The following is a 25936-nucleotide window of genomic DNA, read 5'->3' on the forward strand; positions in this document are numbered from 1 at the left end:
ACACCCTAGCTGCAAACAGGCGTTGATGTACTTCATTGGGGACTGATCTGAGCAGCACTACAACACAGCCACTGCTAACGCAAAAGCGGAACATAATCCCGTCACTAAGCATATCTTGATGACAGTCTCGACTTAAACTATACTATGCAGGGCTGTGCAGTCATGAGGTTTTACAAGAAACGGGGCGAGCGACCGCATTCATCCATGTGCAGCTTACAGCATACAAATTACGATGGTGCTAGTTGTCACTGTGTGTACAGTACTGGCGCTAATTTGGCTTTCACGTATTGGTGGAGATGTTCAGGCTCCTTACTAGAGTACCTACAATTATACTGAAGAGCCAAAGAAACTGTGTAGGGCACCCGCAACCAGAAGATGTTGCATGTCAGAATTAGTACTGGAGGGAACAGACACCAGTAATCAATACTAGACATGATTGTCTTAATGAGATTTCCGCGATCGTTCTTTAAATAAAAATATGGCATTTCAGTCTTGGTTCGCTATTTTTTATTTTCAGTGACCGGTTTTAGGCTATCTCCCCATCTGCGGATCTGTTAGTCAAAGTTAAAAATGTAATTAACAAGAGAGAGACATTTGCTGATAGAAATATCGTAGTTTACAAAAAGAATAAATTTTGGAATGTATTAAATGCCAACATACCATGTATTGCAGTTACAGAGTAACTTGTCAGTACAGAACAATCGGTTCACTGTCATAACTAAAGTAAATTTTAATCTGTTAAAAGCTTACATCGCAGTTTTTGGAGAAACCTGATTGGAAACAGTAAGAAGTGCCGTCTACCCATAAGAATTGTGTACAGGGTGTTAGAAGAAGGTGCGGCCAAACTTTCAGGAAACATTCCTCACACACAAATAAAGAAAAGATATTATGTGGACATGTGTCCGAAAACGCTTAATTTCCATGTTAGAGCTCATTTTAGTTCCGTCAGTATCTACTGTACTTCCTCGATTCACCGCCAGTTGGCCCAATTGAAGGAAGGTAATGTTGACTTCGGTGCTTGCGTTGACATGCGACTCATTGCTCTGCAGTACTAGCATCAAGCACGTCAGTACGTAGCATCAACAGGTTAGTGTTCATCACGAACGTGGTTTTGCAGTCAGTGCAATGTTTACAAATGCGGAGTTGGCAGATGCCCATTTGATGTATGGATTAGCACGGGGCAATAGCCGTAGCGCGGTACGTTTGTATCGAGACAGATTTCCAGAACGAAAGTGTTCCGACAGGAAGACGTTCGAAGCAATTGAGCGGCGTTTTAGGGAGCACGGAACATTCCAGCCTATGACTCGCGACTGGGGAAGACCTAGAACGACGAGGACACCTGTAATGGACGAGGCAATTCTTCGTGCAGTTGACGATAACCCTAATGTCAGCGTCGCAGAAGTTGCTGCTGTACAACGTAACGTTGACCACGTATGGACCACTGTATGGAGAGTGCTACGGGAGAACCAGTTGTTTCCATACCATGTACAGCGTGTGCAGGCACTATCAGCAGCTGATTGGCCTCCACTGGTACACTTCGGCGAATGGTTCATCCAACAATGTGTCAATCCACATTTCAGTGCAAATGTTCTCTTTACGAATGAGGCTTCATTTCAACGTGATCAAATTGTAAATTTTCACAATCAACATGTGTGGGCTGACGAGAATCCCCACGCAATTGTGCTATCACGTCATCAACACAGATTTTCTGTCAACGTTTGGGCAGGTATTGTTGGTGATGTCTTGATTGGGCCCCATGTCCTTCCACCTACGCTCAATGGAGCACGTTATCATGATTTCATACGGGATACTCTACCTGTGCTGCTAGAACATGTGCCTTTACAAGTACGGCACAAGATGTGGTTAACGCACGGTGGAGCTCCTGCACGTTTCAGTCAAGGTGTTCGTACGCTTCTCAACAACAGATTCGGTGACCGATGGATTGGTATAGGCGGACCAATTCCATGGCCTCCACGCTCTCCTGACCTCAACCCTCTTGACTTTCATTTATGGGGGCATTTGAAAGCTCTTGTCTACGCAACCTCGGTACCAAATGTAGAGACTCTTCGTGCTCGTATTGTGGACGGCTGTGATACAACACGCCATTCTCCATGCGACGGAGGGTGGATGGATGTATCCTCGCTAAAGGAGTACATTTTGAACATATCCAGTAACAGAGTGTTTGAAGTTACGCTGGTACATTCAGTTGCTGTGTGTTTCCATTCCATGATTAATGTGATTTGAAGAGAAGTAATAAAATGAGCTCTAACATGGAAAGTAAGCGTTTCCGGACACATGTCCACATAACATATTTTCTTTCTTCGTGTGTGAGGAATGTTTCCTGAAAGTTTGGACATACATTTTTGTTATTTTATGTTATTTTTTCACCGAACATATTAATGGCGAATATACTTTTTAATAAAACATTTTTTTTGAGTGGACCATGAACAGAGATAATTTACACTAATGTAAATGTAGTAGATATGTAGGAGATCGGGTTTTTTCTTTGATGAGCGTGTATTTCAATCTCTTCGAGCACGTTAAGATAGAGACTTTTTGGAGCTTTATGTAGCACCTCCATTTGTTCATTTATATTACTCACTTCATGTTTACTATCTTTTACATGCGCTCCAAATGCTGTCCGATTGCTATTACTCCAATGTTCCCTGTATCGAATTTCAAAATTCCGCCCTGTCTGTCCTATATAATAACTGTCACATTCAGCACATTTGATCTTGTGTACTCCGGAATTACTGTATTTCATTTGTTTTGTCGATGCTGGTTTATGTCTTAGTCTATGTGCCATTTGCCCTTCATTCTGGAATGCCACAGAGATTTTTTTGGAAAGCATTTAGCAATTATTTCCGATACACGTCCTTTGTATGTCATGGTGACAAACTTCCTCTTAGCTTTTATTTTCCTAGAATCATTATTGATACCAGCGGATTTGTATTTGATCTTGTTAAACATACTTGTAACATCTTGTGACCTGTATCCATTAGATGCTGCTACTTGCTTAATAATACCTAGGTCTTTCTGCAACTCATCTTCCTTTAGTGGCAATCTCAGGGCTCTGTTGCACATTGCATGAAAGTAGGCTCTTTTACGCTGTTCCGGGTGGTGCGACGTCGCTTCTATGATGCTGTTCTCTATCTTGACGTGCTCGAAGAGATTGAAATATACGCTAATCAAAGAAAAAACCCAGATCTACTACTTAATGAGCTAAGTGATTTTATGCACAGAAGTTATTATGAGATTTTTAAATACCTGTTTTAGGCTTACTTTTGAATGCAACAGCACACTTCAGTAAGAACAAGCTGTAGCGGAACGGCCCTCAGCGTACTGGCGGCGAGGTGAATTGGGCGCGGCGGAAGAGGACTAGGCGTGGCGTTGTATACATTCTGACGTAGGGAAACCCTCTCCACCACCAATCAATACAAAGACAAGGAAACGCGCATTTTCGATAAATATCTACATTTTAATTATATTTTTAAGTTTCTTTATAAAAAATTTTGCCACATTAGTGTAAATTATTTCGGTTCATGGTCAATTCAAAAAAAGTTGTTTTATTAAATAGTATATTCGCCATTAATTTGTACGGTGAAAAAATAACATATGCACAATTCTTATAGGCAGAGGGCCCTTTTTACTGTTTCCAATCAGGTTTCTCCAAAACTGCGATATAAGCTTTTAACAGATTAAAATTTACTTTAGTTGCCGGCCGGAGTGGCCGTGCGGTTCTAGTAGCTACAGTCTGGAGCCGAGCGACCGCTACTATCACAGGTTCGAATCCTGCCTCAGGCATGGATGTGTGTGATGTCCTTAGGTTAGTTACGTTTAATTAGTTCTAAGTTATAGGAGACTGATGACCTCAGAAGTTAAGTCGCATAGTGCTCAGAGCCATTTGAATCATTTTTTTTACTTTAGTTATGACAGTGAACCGATATTTCTGTACTGACGAGTGACTCTGTAACTGCAATACATGGTATGTTGGCATTTAATACATTCCAAAATTTCTTCTTTTTGTAAACTACGATATTTCTATCAGTAAATGTATCTGTCTGTTAATTTATTTTTTTTTTAAGTTTGACTAACAGTGCTGAAGATGGGCAGCTAGCCTGAAACAGGTCATTGAAAATAAAAAATAGCCATCTGAGACTGAAATGCCATGTTTTTATTTTAGACACCGGTAATCCTGCAGGGCTGTCCATAAATCCGTAAGAGTACCCCAGGGGGGCTGGAGATATCTTCTGAACAGCACGTTGCCAGGTATCCAAGATAAGTTCAATAATGTTCATGTCTGAAGAGTTAGGAGGCCAGCGGTAGTGTTTAAACTCAGGTGAGTGTTCCTGTAGCTATTCTGGAGGTGTTGGGGGTTGCATTGTCCTGCTGGAACTGTCCAAATCCGTCGGAATGCACAATGGGCGTACATGGATGCAGGTGCTCAGACAGGATGCTTACGTACGTGTTACCTGTCGGAGTCGTACCTTGACGTATCAGGGGTCGCATGTCATTCCAACTGCACATGCTCCACACCTGCTTCAACAGTCCACTGCTGACATGCAGTGTCCATGGATTCATGAGGTTATCTCCATACCCTTACACGTCCATCTGCTCGATACAATTTGAAATGAGACTCATCTGACCAGTCATTAAAAGTCCAATGTCAGTGTTGATGGGCCCAGAAAGGCGTAAAGCATTGTGTCGTGCTGTCAGCAAGGGTACACGAGTAGGCCTTCGGGTCCGAAAGCCCATATCGATGATGTTTCGTTGAGCGGTTAGCACGATGACACTTGTTGACGACCCAACACTGAAATCTGCGGTAATTTGCGCGTTGAGTGATTCTCTTCAGTCGTCATTCGTCCCGTTCTTGAAGGATCTTTTTCCAGCCGGAGAGATATCGATATTTTACCGGATTCCTGATATTCACGGTATTCTTGTGAAATGACCGTACGGGAAAATCCCGACTTCATCGCTATCTCGGAGATGCTGAGTACCATCGCTTCGTGCGCTGACTATAACACAACTTCCAAACCCACTTAAATCTTGATAACCTGCCATTGCAGCAGCACTAACCGATTCAACAACTGCGCCAGACACTTGTTTTCTTATTTGGACGTTGCCGCCCGCAGCGCAGTATTCTACCTGTTTACATATCTCTGTATTTGAATACGCATGACTATACCAGTTTCTTTGGCACTTCAGTGTATAAGCATTCATTGTCTATGCTTTCCACCTACAGCGACTCAAGAACTGACAAGGACTACGTCGTTGGGAAAGTTATGGTGGAGGCAAAGCAATGCTTCGGTGGAGAAGGGAGCAGGAAATGGAAGACTGTGTGCTCTTGGAATAATACAAGAAAGGGCGATATAAAGGGTGTTTCCATAAGAGGACATAGAGGGTGCTCCATTAAACAGTTGAGGTAGGGAACCTGGGGTTAGAGGAGCGAGCTTAATGAGATAACAGACATAAGGACACAGTACCGTGTAACTTTTATTTACATTAGTTACAGCTAACTGCAAATACCCTCACTGACTCAATCAAAGTACGACTGTACTGTACCTTACAAAATTGCTAAAACTGACGGCCATCAACCTCAATGCGAGCATGACATCGGCGATCATGATTCTGACGCACCCTGACAATTATCGTTCGTATGTTTCGAATCACATCACAGGCAGCTACAATTCTGGCAAGTATTTCCATCTACGTATCCACTACAGTCTCATGTACAACTGACTTTAGATATTACCGTAGAAAATAATCGAGGGGATTGAGGTCAGATGACTTCGCAGGCCGTGGAATAGGACCTTCCCTTCCAACCTAACGACCAGGAAATACAGCATTGAGAGGCGCTACACCGTCATGTTGTATCCACATCCTCTGACGAACACCCAAGGGTACGTTCTACAACAACTCATGGTAAATTAGTCGCACGAATTTCAAGTACATGTGGCCATTCAGACGACGTACTGCATCATGACTTCCTAGTAATCGGTCTCGTCCTTCTTGTTCCTTGCAGGAAATAAAGAATGTACATGGAAATAAACAGCACAGTACGTGTAAACACATGTCAGTTGTAAAAATGCTGGAAAACAGTAATGCTAGTTAAGCTTCCTTCTATGTCCTTCTATGTCTGACTATTCTGACCTCAGGTTCCCTACCTCAAATTGTTGAGTGGAGCATTCTCTATATCCTGTTACGTATTTGCACGCTCTTACGGAAACACTCTGTGCATTTGTTGACGTAGAGGATCAAGCGCCAATCCCAGAATCAAGTCTCAATCCTGCACACGTCTTCTTTCATTTAGCTACAGTTTTCTCCGTCTGCGACATCTCTGTATAAGACAACTTCATCCGAGAACATACCCATAGAGTTTCCCACATAATCTTCCAATTTATTTATAACATGAGTGGCGTTCAATAAATAATGCAACACATTTTTTTCTGAAAGCAGGTTTCCAGTACACCATGTTATTCAGCATCGTTTGGCTGAAAAAAACCTATTTTTCAACATAATATCCGTGCAATGGCACGGACCGTTTTGGTCTTCTGTTGGGCGGCGAGGAACTGGTGGACGAGTGTTTCAGCACTACCAACAAAGATGTCCAGTTGTGCAGCGAAGTGTCTGATAGTGATCCATCGATGACCTCGAGTAAGACTGTCCGCACGTTCCAACACTGCAGGAATCACAGCTGTGTGCGACAGGCCGGCACGTGGGAGATGGAATAGGTTTGCGCGACCGTGTTGCAACTATGACAGATGCCTTGGCCAACGACTCACCTTGCTTTTGTTCACTGCCCGAACTCCGTAGACATTCTGCAAGGGCTTACGAGCATCTGTGATGCTCTTGGTTTCTGTCAAAAGAAACTCACTGAGAATTCTCTGCTTACAACTCACCTCCGTTAGAGACCCCATTTTGAGGGCTACGTATAGCGCCGCCACCTATCGAAACTTCATGAAACTATAGAGGATGAAGTGGTAAAATTCCATGATGTCCACAACAAATACAGCAGTTTTGCAACCCCAAATGCCAGAGGAAAAAAGTGAGTTGCTTTACTTATCGAAGCACACTTGTAATATGCAAACATGAAATGTGTTCAAAAGTTGTACAAGAGGCTGTCGTAAGCGACAAAGGGCAACAGTCTGTTCCACCAATCTTTTTGCAAACGGGAATGAGATGCGCATTTCTCAAATAGCTAGGAACGCTTCGACGTCCCGGCGAACTACGATGCACTGCTGCCAGAAGAAAATACTATTCAGTCTGACGGCGAAAGGCATAACAGCAACTCAAAACTACTGGGAGCTTCCGTTTTAAATAATAGATCACATAGCTCTCGCATATGCTGCAGGCTAGACATGGCGATTGATAGTCTTTATACCAGTAGGTGCTCGCTGTTTCTGACAGATCAACGCAGAGAAATCTCTTTGTCTGCGTACGAGATACGCATTCAGTTTGTCACATGTTACGTCAGCTGCGATTTTCCAGGGACGTCACACGGCTAGCGCGGTGGCAGGTCTCGCGCGGTCGCCCACCTGTTCCGTGCTGTGCCGACGGCGGCCTGGGCGTGGTCGTGTTAGCGGTCGTGGTCGCTGCGGCCGCACCTCGCGGGTCAGCCGCCGGAGCCGCGCTTCCCCCGTGAGTGCTTCAATGCAGCGAAATTAAAGTGTAGCCTAGCGTAAAATGAACGAAACCTGTTCAATAACAGCTCGCTGCACGTGAAAAGCCGAGTTTCACGCTGGCGTCGGTTTCGTTATTACCGAACACAGCCAGTTAGCACCAGTTAAAGTCCGTGAACAATAGTCCCCCGCGTCGTACAGTTTCCGTCAAACGGGATTTTTCTCTCGTTGCAGGGACTTGAAATACATAAACTGCAGACGGGTTGAAACTTTTTAGAAGATGGTGTTGTACAGCGGCTAATATAGGAAATAAGGAAACTGTCCTGTATAGATATGTGGCCAGAAATTTTCCTTAAGAGAGTCATCAAGCCAGACGGAAGAGAGTGCAAATATTACCTAGGTGTTAGCCTCATGTTTCATAAAGCCAAACTTGCCAAAGCTATTAAATGTATAAAACGGTAAAAGGGAAGAGAAGATTGAGAACAACTTGTCAGAGGATCAGTTTGAATTCAGGGGATCAAAGAGAGCAAGATACGGCATTCTATGCGATGACGTTGACGGAAAGCATTATGGATGTTATCAGAGAGATCCTTCCTTCGTTTCCTCGTTTATACCTTTGGTCTATGTAACTTTGGTTATTTGGCGGAGGTTAACGAAATACTACACACATCAAAAATAGTATTGCATCACTCCGGTTTCCGGAACTCTTGAAGATAGACGTTGACTGTGGATATTGTATCACAGATACAGTGCCTTTAACTGTTCAGACATGTCACTAAACCCGCCCAAAGATGTAAACAAAAATGCATGAGTAGCACCTATTTGACGGAGGGGTCCGACAGCCGATTAGTTCCAGTCATTCCACCAGGATGGAGGTACACGGCTTGTATTGTCTGTAGTTGTACCATGCCTAGAAAGTCAATACCGCGGTTTGATCGCGTCCGCAGTGTCACTTTGTGCCAGCAAGGGCTCTCAACAAGGGAAGTATTCAGCCGTCTCGAAGTGAACCAAAGCGATGTTGTTCGGACATGGAGGAGATACACAGAGACAGGAACTGTCGATGTCATGCCTCCCACAGGCTGCCCAAGGCCTTCCACTGCAGTAGATGACCGCTGCCTACGGATTATGGCTCGGAGGAACCCTGACAGCAACGCCACATGTTTAATGATTTTCGTGCAGCCACAGGACGTCGTGCTACAACTCAAACTGTGCGCAATAACCTTCATGATGCGCAACTTCACTCCCACCGTCCATGGCAAGGTCCACTTTGCAACCACGACACCATGCAGCGTGGTACAGATGGGCCCAACAACATGCCGAATGGACCGATCGGGATTGGCATCACGTTCTCTTCACCGATGAGTGTGGCATATGCCTTCAACCAAACAATCGTCAGAGACGTGTTTGGAGGTAACCCGGTCAGGCTGAACCCCTTAGACATACTGTCCAGCGAGTGTAGCAAGTTGGAGGTTCCTTTATGTTTTGGGTCGTATTATGTAGGGCCGACGTACGCCGCTGGTGGTCATGGAGGGCGCAGTAACAGCTTTTTTTATTCGTGTCAGAAGCACCATGGATACAGGAATATAAAAAATGAATAGCACACAGAGAAAAATTAATTACAGGCATATGAAAATATATATATATATATAAATATATATACAAATACGTGTGCACAGAAACAAAATGTTATAGGCATTTGGCCCATAAGCGGGCTACGTCGACAGCATTTGGGGTTGCCAACATCAGATCCTCTAAAGTGCAGTGTGAAGGACATTCAGGGCAGTTATACATGTGCTGGGTCGTCTGCACCTCTCCAAAGTCGCAGAGATTAGATGTTGTAGAATATTCCCACTTCAAAGGTTATCTCTTGACCGTGCAGTGTTGGTGCATAGTCTGTTTTAGTGATCTCCAGACCACCCACTCCTCATCGTAACCTGGTGCCAATTCTTCCTTTGGTTCCATCCAGTGCCCTTCTCCCGACCGATTCCATCTCTCCACCCTAGATTCAGGTTGGTCGCTAAAATCTTCGGTTGCTCTGAGAAAACTGCGTCTAGATTTCAAGCGTTTGATGGCTGGCTGAGTTTTGTGGAGGAGGTGGCTCTCTGCCATCTCAGCCCTCGCTCTTTCACTATAGACTGCCGGTTTACTTCGCACTGCAGGAGGTGCAATGCCAGCAAGATGGTAGAGCTTGTCTGTTGGCGTCGGTTTCAGACATCCAGTGACGAGCCTGCAGGTCTCGTTCAGAGCAATGTCGACCTGTTTAGCGTGGGTAGAGTTGTACCAGACACTGCTTGCATATTCGCCTGCTGGGAAGCAAACTGCTAGTGCTGTGGTCCTCACTACCTCTGGCTTTGCGCCCCAGGAGGAGTTCGCTATTTTCCGAAGAATATTATTTCTGCCGCTCACCTTCATTTTGGTGTTAATACAGTGCTGTTTATACGTCAGAGCCCTGTCTAGGGTTACTCCTAGGTATTTGGGGTTAACGCAGTGTTCGAGGAGTGTGTCCTTCCAGAAGACACGCAGCTTACAGGATGCCTGCTTGTTACGGAGATGGAAGGCGCAAACTTGTGTTTTGCTAGGGTTCGGCTTGAGTTGGTTGTCGGCGTAGTACTGACAGAGCATGTCTAGCGCATCCGTGAGCTTTGTCTCAACATCCTCAAAGGAGTCACACTGTACGGCCATAGCACGGTCATCGGCGAAGATATAGTTTTCCGTACCAGCTGGCAGTGGTTGATCGTTGGTGTATATGTTAAAAAGTAAGGGTGTCAGTACGCTGCCCTGAGGGAGACCATTTTTCTGAGCCCGCCACCTGCTATGCATCCCTTGGAATTCCACAGGGAACCTACGGTTCTCTAACAGACTTCTAACTGTGGATGTGAACATAAAGTCCCTGGTAATGGCATACAGCTTCTTCATTAGCAGACGTAAGTTGACGGTGTCATATGCGGCTGTCAAATCTATAAAGGCGACACCGGTTATTTTCCGGTTCTCATAGCCGTCTTCAATCAGCTGCGTGAGGTTAATTACCTGAGATGTAGTGCTTTTCCCTGAGCGGAAACCTGCTTGTTGGGGGATTAGGTAGGGTTCTATGGCACTGGAGAGGCGATCCTGGAATATTCTTTAAAAGATTTTAAAGATATGGCAGAGAAGTGATACGGGTCGGAAATTTCTGGGGTCAGTAACAGCTGTACGATACGTGAATGCCATCCTCCGACCGATAGTGCAACCGTATCGGTAGCATATTGGCGAGGACGACAATTCGTGCACATCTTGTGAATGACGTCATTCAGGATAATGACAAGGCTCGACTAGAGTGGCCAACATATTCTCCAGACATGAACCCTATCGAACACGTCTGGGATAGATTGAAAAGGGCTGTTTATGGACGGCTTGACCCATCAACCACTCTGAGGGATCTACGCCGAATCGCCGTTGAGGAGTAGGACAATCTTGAGCAACAGTGCCTTGATGAACTTGTGGATAGTATTCCACGAAGAATACAGGCATGCATCAATGCAAGGACGTGCTACGGAGTATTAGAGGTACCGGTGTGTACAGCACTCCAGACCACCATCTCTGAAGGTCTAGCTGTATGGTGGTACAACATGCAATGTGTGGTTTTCTTGAGCAATAATAAAGGCGGAAGTGATGTCTGTGTTGATCCCTACTTTCTGTACAGGTTCTGAAACTCACGGAGCCGAGGTGATGCAAAACTTTTTTTGATGTCTATATTATATTGACATAGAGAGAATGGAACTAGTCTTAGCTCTGATCAGATGGCTGCTAGATGTCCCAATTCATGTGTCAGTACGTTTTTACACTCAGACGTGCTTCTTTATAGCCGTTCCAGACAAGCTTGTGTCAATACCTTAATAGAGAAGTGAAATAATGTGTTAAATTCGTTATCATATAATATTCTGATTCACTGTATGCCCATCTGTTTTCATTACATCTAAATTCAGTTTAACTTCTTGCATAGTACGCCAAGCCCCTACGTGTTTACCATTACGTAATGTGATGAGCACTTGTATTCTAACCCAAATAGGTTTAATGCAAATGGAACCTGCACCAGAGGAACAAGAACCATAGCTTATGAAAATGAACTCTTTATATAAAATAAAGGCTTACTATTAACAAGAGAAGTACGTGTCGATCTACGGCGGAAGCTTACAAGCTGTTTTATTTAAAACCCACTTACATTTGACTTTGACATTAACGGAGAAGGAGTAGAAATGTTTGAAAGTTTTAAAGTCTGGCTGTGCTCAACAATGAAAAACAAATTAAATAGATACACAGCGTAAGGAATGGTGCTGTGTCGGAAACAGTGAAGGTAACAAGAAGTTCCGTGAAACATAGCAGAAAAAGAAAGCAATCTATAGTGGAGACACACTAAGGAAAAATGATTTGCAAGAATTAATTACTAAAGGAAGAACACAATAGAAAAATACAGAGATATATGAGGATAAGTTAGCTTTGAGTCAAGGTATACACTTTTCAAGTATGAGAAAGCCATTAACAGGATATGGAAAGACATAGCTGAACTGAAAGCCGCCCGCTGCCATATTTATGTATTACGCCCATGATGATGGAATTAGACACGTGAAACACACTGACTTTTGCGCCGATGACTGGCCAGTATTAGCTTTGGGTGACTTTTAGATGTGGGGAAACCTATCAGTTATTCTAGTTGGAACAGTTACGTGTGATGTTTCCCTTATATAATACGAAGAGACACAGTTTTTAAATTTCTATCATAAGTACTGAAAGTTATATAGGAAGGTTCTGATTACTGCAAAAAAGTCGTTCAGTGACAAATAATATATATGTAGCACATAAAATTGCAGTATTCTAAGATGTCTCAAAAGGCGAAACAGGCAGAAACAAGCAAAAGCATAAAATCACACTGATAAGGGAGGGGTATAAAGTAATAAATGAGCCACACCAAATTATGTGAAAGAGTGCATTCAAGTGCTGTGCGAAGTTAGAGTAATAATTCTCACAAACAAATATAACATGTGTAAGTAATTATGCACTCAGTAAAATTATGTTACTAACAACTGACGAACATTCGTCATAAACTGGACAAAAACTAAAAAACAGAAAGTCAGTAGTCTTAACTAAAGTACCAATGTGTATACTGAAACAACAGAAGAGAAGATACAAGTCTTCTTATCAAACATAATAAACAAATTTTCTCATCCGGTATTTTCCAGAGTATTTGAAATAGTAATAGTTGTACTTCTGCTAAAGAAAGCTAATGCAGGGGATACAGAAAATTACTGCGTCATTTCCATGTTGTCACCATTCTCAAAAATAATGGATTTAATTGTGATAGACGGATGTTCATCGATGCTCGTGACAGAAATGAGTGTATTACGTTCTTATTCTTAGCTCTCTTTAAGGCTGTTGATACTGTTTTGACAATAATATTCTGTTAAATAGGCTACAATGACTAGTAGTAAGAAGTGTAGCTAATGACTGATTCCGATCACGCCTGACCGATAGGGTACATAGAGATAACACATACCTCAATAAATCTAAACTTTTAGCAAAACAATTCTCAGACCTAAAATAAATTAATACAGAAATTCCTCAGGGTATCATTTTAGGACCAATAGTGTTCCTATCAGTGACTTTGCCAGAGTGTCCGTCGTGGAGGAAAAAATGTCCTTGGTGATGAAATGAAATATGTGTATGGCGTTGTTGGCCGCGAGGCCCCGTTCGCGGAAGTTCGGCCACCGAGTGCAAGTCGACGCCACATTGGGCAACTTGCGTGTCGGTGATGATGACAACACAACACCCAGTCCACAAGCGGAGAAAATCCCCAACCCGGCCGGGAATCGAACCCGGGCCCTCTGCATAGGAGGCAAGCACGTAACCACCCAGCTAAGAAGGCGGACACCATGGTGGTGGCAGCAATATTTTAGTTGGTGAGAAACAAGAGAACTCCTTTTACAAAAAGCAGATGCAATCCTCCAGAAAGTTTACAATTGGTCAACAATTAGTAAAATGTCATTGAACATGAAGAACACAAATACCGAGACTTCCAGTTTGAAGAGGAAAAATGCCACTTCCAAATTAAATGTACATAGTGCATCTATGGACTGTGTAGGAAATGCAGGATTTCTGTGAATTAGTATTGATTCTCCGCTGAAGTGGTGTGGACACTCAAAGATATTAGCAAACAGAATCTCATAACCATGCTATGCTCTTAGAGTCCTGTCATTTCTGTGTAACAGAAAATATCTTTTAGTTACGTATTGTTCATAAATACACACTGAGCACTTTTCTGTGGTATTTTTTCCGGAAAACAAATGCACAAAATACGACCACAGTTTTCAAATTACAGAAAAGATCCAAAAGAGTGATAAATAAAAATAGTAATCGATCTTCAAAACACTGAGGAATTTAACTACATCTCACGAGTACATTTACCAATTAGTTTTACACATCAAAAATAATATTAATACTTACTACTAAAACAGCTCTGTCCATGCCTCTCTAACTATGTCTAGAATTACCTAAATTTTCCAACGAAGGATAAACATAAGACTCAAAACAACATTTTCTACCAAGGAAAAAAACTGTACAATAAATTACCAAAGGAGAGTAAAGAGGTTTGATAAAACATGAAACACAAATAATTAACAATAATAAAACATCTAACATTCCACATAACAGTTTCACACCAAATGTTTCCTTTTTTCTTTTCTGGAAAAACTTATTCCCAACGCTACACAGTGTTTAATATTTACACCGCATCCTCTTCCTTAGCTCAACTTCTCAGTCGTTATAGAGGGATGCAGATTCAGTTTTTCTCGCCAGCAAATGGAAAGCTGCGGGGCACAAAATGGGTCTGACATCAGCTGATAGTGCGTCTAGTATTATGAAGTAATATGTGTATAGCATGTGTAGTGCGTGAATTATGTGGGAGTGAGAAAGTAATTAACAGTGTACCATTTGCCTTTTTATTATTAAATAACTTATTTGTGAAACAGTATTGCACACTAGGGGTAAACCATGGGAGGTAACGCCGATTTTATGCAAAGTGGTCTTGTATTATGGCGGGTGGAGGCTCCAGTGTTCACTCAGCCATACTGATTTAGATTTCCTGTGGTTTCCCTAAATTATTTCTGAATGATTCCTATTATAAGGCCACGACCGACTACCTGTCCCACCCTTGTCATACTGCACTGTAAGTTAGTAAATGTCTGTAACTGTTAATTATTTTGTTTCTGCTGTTCTTAAATTGCAATAGAAATAGATGTCCAGTATCCTTGTAAAAGAGATCAACAGAAGAGTAAAACTATTTCTACTACAGTTTTATTCTGCTTCTGAATACTGTTTCTACATTCTTCTTCTTTTCCTTTCGAGCTGCAATGACAGCAGTAGTAACGATCTGTCACCTTGTCGTACACTATTTCGTAAAATAGTAATATCTTAAGCATAAATTTACCTCTCCTCCTTTTGCGGCCATGTCCTCGAATGTTTGGCACAATATTTCCACCTTGCTGAAATTCGGGGTGCATGCCAGGAGCCACAGTTGAACCCTTTGGCGAGTGTCCAACAAGGGTTCACCAGGGTGGCGGCACTTAATGGAGTATTAAAGAGCCAAGTAAGCTAATGGTGCTCCTCGCCGCATCCTGATGTGTCTCCGAAAACGCACTTAGTGGCAGCCAGTGGCTACTTCTCACGAGGCGAGCACCCGCCTCTGCTGCGCGAAGACTGTCCTGTGACCGACTTAGACCGCTTGGTTATATTATCATGCTATGCGACTAATTTAGTAATAAAATTAATTACAGTTACTTACATTCATGGTAATGTATTAAGTTAAAATTTGGTGTATGGGAGCACATGTGTGTGTGTGTGTGTGTGTGTGTGTGTGTGTGTGTGTGTGTGTTGTAACTTAGCGTAGTATACTTAGAGCAATTTTCATAAAACCTGGTGCACATATGCAACACTAGAGGAGACAGATCGTGTCGCAATACTCCTAGCACATCTACAAATTGATGAACCAAACCTCTGTGAGTAATGCCCGTCGCCATACTGAATGCTGCTTGATGCCAAAGTTGTCACGTGGTGCGGTAAGGAAAGCATTCAAGATGATTTCGTGATAATATTTAAAGTTTTCAGAGATAATGGACAAACGTAAATTTATCAGTTTGAGGTAAGGGACCCTGATCAGGAAACTGACATTGGAATACATGTACCGGTACAGTGGTTGCTAAGACTGTAGGTTAGGTAATTTCAGAGATGGAAGGATGTACCAAAATAAGAAAAAAATGGCCAATAAGTATGGGCTCTAAAATGCATACCTTGAGAGTTTTGACCAATTGTTCATCTCTGATATTACGAGTATTTAACACGTTTTTCTCTTCTGCAAGCTCTTTGGTTTCCATATTTTTGGCTCTAAAGAGCACACCTTAGTAGGTATGATCACTTGTTCTTCTACTCTGCTCTGGACCACATCCCTTCTACTGTAGTGTCCGTAGTTCATTTTAGAGACAACGATTACTAGACTTTTTTCCTTGTTTTGGTCCATACTACTAACTCTACAAGTTGTCTACCTTACAGTCTTAGAAACAACAATACCGGTATATGTATTCCACTGTCAAAAGTATCAGAACCGTTTTCCCTTAGCCTTTGGACTAGTCGTTTACGGACCTTTATTGGGGGATCTGATCCAAGTGCAGTCAGTAGTAGTTCTAGGAGACAACGAGGGCATTTTGTCTGTGCGGGTTACCTACATCAGGGGCAGTTATGCACTCAGGTGGCAAACCTATTGTTCTCCTTTGATTGACAAGTACTTAACCTATTGTTCTCCTTTGATTAACAGGTCCATAATCTATTGTTCTGTTCAGTGGTTTTCCATGTCACCACACTTAACCACCCCCACCCACTTCTTTCTCCCCTTAGTAAACCACCCCTCACGGCTACAGGTATACTTTCAGGTCTGAGTTATTGTATTATCCCCTGTCACTACTGTCACTTTGATTGACTATTTCATTAAGTTGATCAATTAATTAAACTTTCCTCTCTGGTAAACCACTCACCTCCCACCCTCTCCTCTCTCCCGGGCCTTTGTTGGCACTTAGCCTATTGTTCTGTTAAGAGGTTTTCCATGTCACCCCCACCTCTTTAAACTGTTGTACCGCCTTTGAAACCAAATTAAGTAATTAGTTATCTCCTCCCACCATTTTCTGGTGCACTTCCCGCATTTCACACGCTTTTTAATGCAATTTCTCGCACATTCTTCTCTGTTATCCACCACTTAAACTATTATACTGCATTTTACATAAAAATTATTCAAATTAACTCAGTGCTCTGCACTTAACATGTTGTTCTGCTCCATGTCACCCACTCACACACAGCCAACCTTAACTATTGTACAGCTAACACCATGTTAATATAAAAATATATACAAATTAAATAAATCGATATTCTTCACATGTATGGGATTGCCTTTTTTTTAATTCACAGCATCCTACTGGTCTTATTTTATTGCTCATCTGTATGGGGGCCCTTAAAAGCTGGGTCTGATTCAAGTGATTCAAAAGATCCAAAGAGAAACTGCAAGATTCGTGACTGATACATTTAGCCATCACGAGAGCATTACAAATCTCATTGAAAGTTTGAAATGGGACACACTTGCAGACAGACAACGGCTAAACGGAAGGGGCTGCTCACTATATGCCAACATCCTACCTTCACCGAAGATGTAGAACATATACACTCCTGGAAATGGAAAACAGAACACATTGACACCGGTGTGTCAGACCCACCATACTTGCTCCGGACACTGCGAGAGGGCTGTGCAAGCAATGATCACACGCACGGCGCAGCGGACACACCAGGAACCGCGGTGTTGGCCGTCGAATGGCGCTAGCTGCGCAGCATTTGTGCACCGCCGCCGTCAGTGTCAGCCAGTTTGCCGTGGCATATGGAGCTCCATCGCAGTCTTTAACACTGGTAGCATGCCGCGACAGCGTGGACGTGAACCGTATGTGCAGTTGACGGACTTTGAGCGAGGGCGTATAGTGGGCATGCGGGAGGCCAGGTGGACGTACCGCCGAATTGTTCAACACGTGGGGCGTGAGGTCTCCACAGTACATCGATGTTGTCGCCAGTGGTCGGCGGAAGGTGCACGTGCCCGTCGACCTGGGACCGGACCGCAGCGACGCACGGATGCACGCCAAGACCGTAGGATCCTACGCAGTGCCGTAGGGGACCGCACCGCCACTTCCCAGCAAATTAGGGACACTGTTGCTCCTGGGGTATCGGCGAGGACCATTCGCAACCGTCTCCATGAAGCTGGGCTACGGTCCCGCACACCGTTAGGCCGTCTTCCGCTCACGCGCCAACATCGTGCAGCTCGCCTCCAGTGGTGTCGCGACAGGCGTGAATGGAGGGACGAATGGAGACGTGTCGTCTTCAGCGATGAGAGTCGCTTCTGCTTTGGTGCCAATGATGGTCGTATGCGTGTTTGGCGCCGTGCAGGTGAGCGCCACAATCAGGACTGCATACGACCGAGGCACACAGGGCCAACACCCGGCATCATGGTGTGGGGAGCGATCTCCTACACTGGCCGTACACCACTGGTGATCGTCGAGGGGACACTGAATAGTGCACGGTACATCCAAACCGTCATCGAACCCATCGTTCTACCATTCCTAGACCGGCAAGGGAACTTGCTGTTCCAACAGGACAATGCACGTCCGCATGTATCCCGTGCCACCCAACGTGCTCTAGAAGGTGTAAGTCAACTACCCTGGCCAGCAAGATCTCCGGATCTGTCCCCCAGTGAGCATGTTTGGGACTGGATGAAGCGTCGTCTTACGCGGTCTGCACGTCCAGCACGAACGCTGGTCCAACCGAGGCGCCAGGTGGAAATGGCATGGCAAGCCGTTCCACAGGACTACATCCAGCATCTCTACGATCGTCTCCATGGGAGAATAGCAGCCTGCATTGCTGCGAAAGGTGGATATACACTGTACTAGTGCCGACATTGTGCATGCTCTGTTGCCTGTGTCTATGTGCCTGTGGTTCTGTCAGTGTGATCATGTGATGTATCTGACCCCAGGAATGTGTCAATAAAGTTTCCCCTTCCTGGGACAATGAATTCACGGTGTTCTTATTTCAATTTCCAGGAGTGTATTATTACCACCAACTTTCATATAACACAATGATGACCATTCAAAGGTAAGGGAAGTTAGAGCTTGTACTGAGGCATTCAGAGAGTTGTTTTTCCCTTACACAATCTGTGCGTGGAATAGAGGGGGGGGGGGGATGGAAATATGACATTGGCGCGAATAATGCCCTCCACCACACACCGCGTGATGGCTAACGGAATATATATGTAGATGTAGGTGGAAAATAGTTTACACCTAAGGTCACTAATAAAAGATCATCTGGCCAGCCGACACCAACGCTGGAGTCAGGTTGCATTGGCGGTCCATGTGAAGCTACGACACAACCTATCGGTTTCCGCAAGAATGAGGTGGCAGCATCTCTTTCATACTTGACACCTGAGAAATTCCTGTCAAAATACGTACTAACCTAGGTTCCGTTGCTGGCGCGATGACACATAGGCTCCAGCATTGAGAGTGAGATGATGTAATATATTCCAGAATAGCACAGGGTGCATTCCTAATCGTACAGCGCGTCCGTCACTGAATTTACCCATCAAACTGCCACTGATACCAGTGTGGAAGGACCATCCGCCCTCTTTTTTCTGCAGATGAGACATTCTGTGACAAAATTATTTTGCACCGATCGCTAGATTTCACTGACAGTTGAATCTGCAAAAGTTGCCTACAGATCATCAAGCCAGGAACATAACTACCAGTCCAACTACAATTCAATATTACTATTACTGCTGCAGTCTGACACCAATCGATGTACAGGTAATGTGTTCTCTTGACGGTTGTAGTTCTGGAACCAGTGTCAGTATCTACAGCACACATAATTTTTTCACATAAATAATCTCTCTCATACCCTCGGTCTTATCGATGTCATGAATCTTTACATCCCTCACGATAGGACACACACTCACCTTCTCTGGGCATACCACAACATAATCCACAGCAACTTCACACTGCAAAATACACATATTTTGTACAAACAGTGCAGTTATCTTTTATATCTGTACATCACCTGAAAATATCATGGTATACCTACACCAGAAACAGTAACGCTTTTGTGCCAAGAGGGCAAGAGCCTGAATTTGTAGAACAGTTCTGAGAGTGACTTTGATCGGCTGAGAGTGCTCTGATCACCCGTCGAGGATGGATGACAGCCGACCTTCCAGGCAAATATCTAGTGCTGCGAGGAGTATATACGGCGCTGTCTGTCTTTGTGGTAAATGTACAAATGATGTAAAACCACTGACTTTGTATGGTGCAGGATACGAATTTTATGTTTACTACTCGACACGGTATGTGGTGATACATTGCTTGGTTGCAGAACTGTGTCGTGACCTAATATTCAAGCTGCTGTCCTCAGTGGGAGAGCAATGTAATTGAGGAGGAGTCTTTCCATATTTGATCTGCATGGCACGTTGCAGGGTTTAATTGTCAGTGAAATATGGCGATCAGTGTAAAATAGTTTTTTGCCACTGAAAGTCTTGTCTGTAGAAAGAAAAAAAAAGTCTTACGGTGCTTCCACAATGGCGGCGTCAGTAATTCGGAGGGTAAATTCGATAAGGGCCAGTCATTATCCCCTATTCATTCACAAGACATCCCTTGTGCTGGGATATATGAGTCTCTACATAGCGATGAGAAAGTTCGCGTGTGTTAAAAGATGGAAGAGTAACACGTGACGGACAGGGTGCCATGTTAGAACCGTGATGAAGAACGAATTCGATATTTTCTTTGTTGTTCTAACGATAGTGATCATGATTACAGTACACCAACCTGTGTTGGTCATGCCTCTCCTAGCATCACGTTGACAGGTGCGGTATTCCCTTGTTTGACTGAATCTTGGCAAGATGCAGCACTTTCCAGAAGCGCTGATTCGACGACTTCTTCATATAATTTCCTAGGACTGAGGAGAATCGAGACATATAGCCTGTTTGAGTGTAGGTATACCATGATTTTTTCAGGTGCGGTACAGACATAAAAGATGACTGCAGTTTTTGTATAAAATGTGTATAATTTGCAGTGTAAAGTTACTGTGGCTTATGTTGTGGCATGACCAGAGAAGGTGTGTGTATGTACTATCATGAGGAATGTAAAGATTCAGGGCATCGATAACCGCGAGGGCATGAGAGAGATTTTTTTTTATTTGGAAAATTATGTGTGCTATAGATACTGAGACCCGTTCCAGAACCAGCCAAACTGGCCATAACTTTCTAACACGTTTTAAAGAACATACTACTGGTACTGCATGTACCAAATCAATATTTGGTCAACATCTTGATGGATACAATCATTCTGAGGGTTGCATTTCTAACAATTTGAAAATATTACATGCTGTGCTAAAAGGACTAATGCTAAATACTTTAGAAGAAATCGAAACCTTTTCACTTCACAAAAGTAATCCATTATCTGTTTTAAACGGACAACTTAAATTCAAAGAGAAACATTTCTTTGAGCTTTTCGATGATCTGCTTTAGAATGTTCACTCTTCTGTCCTTTGTTTTTTAAAATTATTAAGACTTTTAAGAAATATTTTATCTTTACATTGTAATTTTATTTTCCCAATATTATTTTATGACTGACTATCTGTTTTAGAATTTTTGCTTATATGCTTTTAGACTGCATATTGCTAATTCACATCCTTTTATTTTTGACACTATGGCTCATAGTATTATAATTTTAAATTCCTTCCATTTACAATATTTTTATTTGTTTATAAGAGTGGCATACAACTTAAGGAATAGCAATGCCTTTCAATAAATGTCACATGTAATTCACATATGAACTTCATAGACCATATTTCATAAATATGGACAATTGCTTCGTATCGTATTTGTGCAGCATGTAGTATACATGTCAGCTAAAGTTTACTGCAGCCTACTCATTGAAAATCGTTTCAATAAAGACATGTTGCTGCTCAGTAATACATCGTCTGATGTGATAGTCTTCGCCATTCCACTTTCGCAACAACTTCGTTGGAAAGAAGCCTGCTGCCACATCTCTGTACTGGCGTTTGTCCTCACCATGGCAACCACTAGTTCGCCTATCGACTTTACAACGACTTCAGTGGAAAGAAGCCTGCTGCCTCATCTTTGGAACGGCGTCCAACTTCACCACGGCTACCAGTGGTTCCAAATGGTTCACTAACAGGCCTTGAGAGGGCAACCCATGTACTGCCAAACCGAAGTTCATTTATCCTACATATTTCAATACTTTTAACGCATCTTAATTGACAATAGCTGTTTAATAAGCTAGGTTTAGTGTGTATTTATTTTTAATTCTTGAGAATGTTCTTTTAACTAAGAAAGTTTACATTGTTATTCGACTTATAACTCATTGGTTAGTAATGACATCATGCCGTCATAAGTAGGCGGAGCCTCCATTATATATAATAAGACGTGCATTTGTTTCTCCATTCCGGCGGTAATTCGAAAGGATACCGCCCTTCGATTGTGCCATTCCAGCACTAATCGATGCGTTAGGGCTTCAGGTGCCAGCCAGCCTGCCAACCAGCCAGCCAGCCAGCCAGCCCTCCAGCAGCAGCAGCAGCGGCCCCGGCCCCGTCCGTGGCAGCAGCAGCTGCTGCGTTCCTGCCAGCCGTCGCCGGCGCCAGCAGCGTGGGACTCTGGTCCTCGTCTTCGTCTGTCTTCATCCGTCCCCGGTCTTTTCCTCTCATTTACGTCCTGGGCTGTTTTAGTTCATCCCTGTCATCATGTCAGCCCCTACCACCATAGCCACTACTACCACCACTGCCATAGTATATACTTCGCCCTCCGACGCCACCACCACCATTATATGGTGTGCCCAGTCGCCCCCAATTCCATCCCTCCTCTTCTCATTCTCCCTTCGCCCTCGCTCTTTGTCGCCCCCTCTCCAGCTTCTTCCTCCTGCTCCTCTCCCTCTCTTTCCCCCCACACCCCCAGCCTGTCACTGCAGCTCCAGCTAGAGTGGTGGCCCGTCAAGCCACTGCCCTTGCCCAGCTCTCCCCATCGCCTTTGCCATGACCGCCCCCACCATCGCCGTCGCAGTCGCCTTCACCGTCACCGTCTCCGGCGCCGACTACTGGGTCCATGCTGAGACCTGCCACTTCCCATCACCTCCCTATAGCTCCCGTCCCTCATGTCACCACCCACCCTTCTGCCACCCTAGTGTCACCACCACCTCCTCCACTCCCAAAAAGGCCCCGCCCCATTCTCCTCCCCCCCGAGGATGTCATGGATGTCTCCCCACCTGGCCCTGCTCCCTCCGCCTCCTACTCCTCCTCCTCCTCCCCCCCTCTTTATACAAATACCTCCTCTCCCATCCCAATCCTTCCCTTCTCGAGGCCCAGAACCTCTCCCTCCTCCTCCACCAACACTTCCCTGGTGCCCCCATCTCACTCCTCACTCACAGATGGGATTCAGTTCTCATCTCCTCCCCCAGCCCCGCCCTCCATACTGACATCCTCTCCCGCCTTCCCATCACCCGGTTTGGCCCCAACGCCTCCCTCATCCCTGCTCCTTCTCCATCTCCCACCTGCCATCCCCAACCCCTGCGTCGCCCGCTGACCCTCACCGCCGTGACCACTCGGCTTAGTCCGACGATCACAGAGGAGGAGCTGTTGGCAGAGCTCAAGGCGCATCCCTCGCTGGAGGTGCTGGCGGTCCATCACATTTTTAACTCGGCTGGCACTACCTGCCTTATGCAGGTTTTCTCCGAGGACGCCCCCTCCATTGATCATCTCCTGAAGGAGGGTGCCCTCCTCTTCAACCAGCGCTATAAGGTCGACCCCTCCCGTTATCCTCCTCAATCCCTGCGCTGCCAGAGGTGTCTGCGCTATAACGTGCACCCAACAGCTGAGTGCCAAGAGGCCCCCACCTACCCATGTTGTAGGCAAGAGCACTTCCTCCAGCAGTGCCCTAACCTTCAATCACCTCCCTCCTGTAATACCTGCGATCTCCCCCATCCCACCTACTCCCAAAAGTGTAAAGCCCGACCCCCTCCGACCACTCCTGAACTCACCGTCCCTGTCCGTCCTCTGGACGCCTCCACCCCTCCTGGCTATTCCCTTCATACCCCCCACCGCTGAGGACATCATCAGGTTCCTCATCATTGTCCTGCTAAACGTTCACCCTTTCCTGCGTCCTCACACCCTCCAACAGGTCTCCCTCGCCGCCCGTTCCGTCTTCCACCCAAAAATGTATGTATGCCACCTACTCCCACAACCAGGCCCATTTCACCTTCTCCCATCTTGACACCCTCGCCTAATCCCTGTCATGGCAAGACAGCATCGTATCTTGTTCAATAACATCCGTTCTCTTCCCACCAACAAGAACCTCTTCATGCACACCCTTGCAACCCACTGTGTGGATGCCTTCCTCCTCAATGAAACCTTCCTCCAACCCACACTTCGCCCTACCTTCTCCACCACTCCGATTATCCCCTCCCGATTGCGGGTGGCGGAGTTGCCATTGGTCACCACCTCCAGATCCTGGTTCGCCTCCAACCTCTCCTTCCCGACCTCACCGAACACCTGATCCTTAGTCTCTTCTTCCCCGGCCTTACCGTCACCTGCGCCACCATCTATGTCCTCCCTAACACCCCTATTCCTTTCGAATTCCTCTCCCACATTGATCGTACCTTCTCCTCCTACGTGATCGCCGCTGGCTTCAACATCCTTAGTCGTTCTGCCACCCAGTTACGGCGGTGGCATTGGTTCCTCTCCACCCTCCAAGGTGACCTCATCCTCATTCCCCAGCACACCCTCCCCAAATCCACTCCTGGTGTCATCCTCTACTCCCCCAACCTCCTTGGCCTTATAGTGGTGGATGTCCTGGACCCCATTGGTAGCGACCATCCCCATGTCCTCCTCACCATTTCAGACGGTCGTCGCCCCTGCCTCGACCCTCATACTGACCCTACCCCGAAGTACGTCCATGACTATTCCCATGCCAACTGGAATGCCTACCGGGATACCCTTTCCATCCAGGTTAAAGGCCACCCCTTCACCTACCACCACCCTGACTATGTTACCCATGCTGCCTCCTTTCTCTAGCAGACCTTGTCTGAGGCCATGGAGGCCCACATCCCTACTGTTGCCATCCACCCCCACTGTCCTACCTTACCCCCACAGGCCTTCCTCCTCCTCCATGAATCCCGCTGTCTCTACCGTGCCTTCCTCCACACGTGTGACCCGGACAAACTATGACGCCACCGTCAACTCCAGCGACACATCCGAAACTTGTGCACGGCTAAGAAACGCCGGGACTGGCGACAGACATGCACCCGTTTAAATCCTACCCTACCTATAAACTCATCCAAGTTCTGGTCAGCCTTCCATCGCCTTACCAGAACTAAACCCTCCCCCTACTATCCTCTTCTCCATGATGATCACCCCTTCCCTGACCCCCTTAGTAAGGCAAATCACTTTGCCTCCTACCTTTCCGATGTCATTTCCATCCCCAATGATCCCCAGTTCCAATACTTCCTCTTCCCAGATGTCCGCGATCAAACTGACACCTCTGTACCTCCCCTCGCACCTGGTTTCCAGTACTTGGACAACATTGCACACATGGAACTCAATGCCCCTATCACTACACAGGATCTCATTGCTACACTCTGCACAAAACGCAACACCACTCCTGGTCACGATCTTGTCAGCTACCGCCACCTTCGTGAACCTCCTGTCTCTTTCCTCTCCACCCTGGCCAGGCTCTACAATGTAGTCCTGTCCACCGGCTACTACCCCGACCTGTGGAAAACCTCCAGTGTCCTGATGTTCCTTAAACCTGGTAAACCGCCGCCCGCCGTCTCCTCCTACCATCCTATCAGCCTTACCTCGGTCTTCAGCAAGCCCCTGGAATCCATCCTCACCCGACGCATCCACCAGCATATCCACCAGCACCGCCTCCTTCCCGTTACCCAGTGTGGCTTTCCACCGTGCTGCTCTTCCGATGACCTTCTCCTCCACCTCACTCATCTCCTTTCCAAACAGCTAAATTCCCGTCGCTCCGCAATCTTCCTCTCCCTGGACCTCAAATGTGCCTATGACCGTGTATGGCATTCCGGTCTCCTCTTCAAGCTCCAAACCTTCGCCCTTCCCATTAACTACGTCCATCTGATTGGCTCCTTTCTCTCCCACCGTCCTTCCTATGTCACCATCCATAACACAGATTCCTACACGTTTTTCCCTCCACCAGTGTG

This window comes from Schistocerca cancellata, chromosome 8, assembly GCF_023864275.1.
Source record: "Schistocerca cancellata isolate TAMUIC-IGC-003103 chromosome 8, iqSchCanc2.1, whole genome shotgun sequence".
NCBI lineage: Eukaryota > Metazoa > Arthropoda > Insecta > Orthoptera > Acrididae > Schistocerca > Schistocerca cancellata.